Raw genomic sequence first — 3565 nt, forward strand, 5'->3', positions numbered from 1 at the left:
AATACTCTTAGACTTAGTAATTTGAGGATAGATGTTCTTGATGTGATGACTTCCAGATTTTGGGGATGATAAGTATTATACTTTAGAAGTTTATTTAATTGATTTCGTTAATGAGTTTTGGATCTTACGCATTTTATTTACTATTCAAAATTTTTATACTGGTAAACGTTGGGGATTAGATTGTTGGTTCGCTCACCTAGTAAGATAAGTGTGGGTGCCACTCGCGGCTCGTTTTGGGTCGTGACAGACAGATTGTAGGATAAAATAAATTGAAAAAGTGATACTAAACATGCACTTCAAGAAAAGCTCTCAACTTATAATAAGAACAAAGGGTAACATAACAGAAAAAACTAATACATTTAACGGCAACCTCATAAAAGTTAGTCTTGGTATTAGAGCAAAGCCTCTTCCAATCAATCATCCAGAAATCTTACTTGGAGGCAAGAGATCAAGAGGATTCTTTGCCTTAGGCTTGGGTGTTGTTTCCTTCTCTACAAGACTTGGTTCTTCCTTATTGACCTCCTTCTTTGGCTCCTCATTAGCCTTGGTTTTTTCAAGTTGTGTGGGCTTCTTTGATTGCACAGCTAGGATAGATTTCGCTTGTTTCACTTTACCCAATATCTTGCTAAAGTTTTTCTGATTAACCACAGTCCAGAAGTATCTCTCTACATGTGGGAATTCCTTGGTAAAGCTCTTGGTCATTATCATACTAAAACCAATGCTCAAGTTGCAGACAACAATGATGTCAGCCAACGTGATTAAATGCTCAACCAAGTATTTGGTAGATGCAAGATGGGTGTTCAAAGCACCAAGTGCTCTCTTCAATGCAGATACCGCAGCTTTCTCAGACTTTTCGCAAAATAAGAAAAAATTCAGTTGAGTTGTGTGTTTCTATTGGTTCAAAAAAAATTAATAATGCATAGTAAGATACATACCACAGGGATGCACACACGAAAGGCAAGGCGTGGTTACAACCATTGTCTAATGTTTGCATCAACTTTAGTGGTAGAAAAATCATTCTATTGTTCAATTTGCGCCTATCAAAGAGAAAATGGACATAAAGAGAGGATTAAAAATTTCACAAATGAAAATATAACTGCGAAATAAATGAAACCAAGAAACCAAATAAACTTGAAATACTTACATATTCAAACAATGAAGAGCCAAAAGAGGATTGTTGTGCAGTAATTTAGTAACTACGAGAATTAGTAAAGTCAATGTCAAAACTATCTTTTGCTATATGATGAGAGCTCAAATGAAAGAAAATGAGACATGGCCTCACCGTAGAGTGTGATAACATTGGTTTCAAAAATAGATCCATCGGGTGTTTCAAGCACAGGAACCTGAAGGACGGAAACAACTCGTTCTGACTAGCAAAATCTTGTCAAGTACATGAAACAATGTATATTAAGAAGAATAACATACCTTTCCAATTGGGTTCATCTTAAGAAACTAAGGTGTGTTGTTTGATACACCCATCTGGAAATCCTTTGGAACTTCAACCTTTACCCTGCGTACTCAGTTGCAATGAGTGCGTTTGAGGCATTTTTGTTGTTATTTGTTGAGTGCAAAATTTGCAACATGCATAATGAAGACAATTTAAATGCTAGTACATCAGTTAAGGTATAAAATTGGGCATATCATCAAGCATTTGTTATCACCACACTTGAATCATAATGTCTCATTTTAGTCACTCAATGAATTTAGTGTTGCCTTTCTAAATCAAAGAGAGTTTGGAAGAAACCAATTGATTCTAGATGAGTTAGGACTCGAAATTGAACAATAAAATATGTTCGATTTCTAGATCCCGATTAGGGCAATGCGCCCCAAAGTACTCCTAGTACTTCTGGGGCTGGCGCGACACGCCACTAATTTCTATTGGAACAGACACGTTTGAAAATCAACTTGCAACATCTCCATTATAATAACTTAAATTCAAAATACTGCAGAAATGTATTTCCTTTTCAACTTCCAAGCAAAGAGTTCATCACACTAACAATGTGAAGCCAAAGATCAATCATGCCTTGGCTCTACTCAGTAATTGAGTGATTGATACATGTAGACAACTTTCAGAGAAGAGAAACTTAAATAGCAATCAATCGCAAATTCAGCAAAAATAATTAATCGACCTACTAATAAAAACTATCAGATATACCCATTTGAACATGTCAAAACAAAGTAGAATTACAAACCCACAACCAGAAAAAATGAAATATACTGACAGATTCAGAAATCAACAATAAAGATGAAATCTTTCGTTATAAATTCCTCATATATTGAAATCTCAGATTTATTTTTTACATTAAAAACAAAAAAGAAACGCTAAGCAACTTACCAGAGCCATGGCCACGGTTGAAAATTGTTCACCCTTCACCAAAGGAAAGGAGAGAGGTTCACCAAGTGTGTAAGCGGCGGTGAGATCTAAGCACAGAAAAATGAGCTAAAAGTGTCTTGCAAGTTCTAAATTAAAACAAAGGAACAGGTGGGCCTCTTTTTATTTTTCTTTTACTTTTTTATTTTTAATATTAATAAAAGGACTAAATTAATTACATTTTTCGTAATTGTCTGGACAATTATTGAAGTCGTTCAGACAATTGTTGTCTAGGAAAACATTTTCCTTCATACCAAACACACCCTAAATGATTCTATTTGGTTTCAATGGATAACTATGTTCTTTAATTTTGAGTGTGCAGAAGTAGACACTTAAACTTGTATAAAATTGAACAATTAGACACAAGTCCTACATGACATTAATATACGTCGGATGCCACGTAGGACACAAAATTTCGATGTAAGGTGTCATGCAGGACGAGTGTGTCTATTTATTCAATTATATACAAATTTAAGTTTTACTTGTGCATACCCAAAATTAAAAGTCATAGTTATCAACTGATACTAAGTTAAGGATTATGTTCATATATTATGTCTACTATAATTTTTTTAAAAGGGGTCACATGGAGTCATGGACCCATATAATAAAAAAAAAGAGGAAAATTGTATAAAATAACAAACTATTAATTCAAATTAATTGTTGTAATCACAGTTTCATTTAATTCTAATATGTAGCAAATACTTTGTCATCGCCTCTCTCACTTTGTACAATACAAATATATAAATTGCATTTATGTTTGTATAAAACGAGAGAAAACTATATATACAAATACAAATGCATATATTTTCATCATATATTATACAAAAACAGATCTTTCGCTACCATTTCTCTTTTGTCTTTCTCTCTTTCTCGCTTTATAAAACCACAAATTATACATGTATAAAGCGAGAGAGATTTGATATACAAATATTTTATTTCGATTCAACTGTATACAAATTCAAAGTTTATGTGGATTTACAAACATAAAGAACATATACATATATAGTCGCAATTTTCATAGACACAGATGTGCAATTTTATACAAATGTTGTGATTTATACAAATTAGATCATGCGATTTTATACAGATCAAAATTGCCTGCGATTTTTATATATATTTGATGCTGCAGAGCAAACATAAAATTCACTATAAAATACAATTATGTAAAATATATCTATAATATATAAATATGAC

General features: G+C 32.8%; 1 pseudogene; it reads right to left on the bottom strand.

The window, feature by feature from the left end:
• Positions 1 to 250: 250 nt before the first annotated feature.
• On the bottom strand, positions 251 to 2323 carry LOC107003721 (annotated as a pseudogene).
• Positions 2324 to 3565: the final 1242 nt, after the last annotated feature.

The sequence above is a fragment of the Solanum pennellii genome, chromosome 11 (genome assembly GCF_001406875.1).
Source record: "Solanum pennellii chromosome 11, SPENNV200".
Lineage (NCBI taxonomy): Eukaryota > Viridiplantae > Streptophyta > Magnoliopsida > Solanales > Solanaceae > Solanum > Solanum pennellii.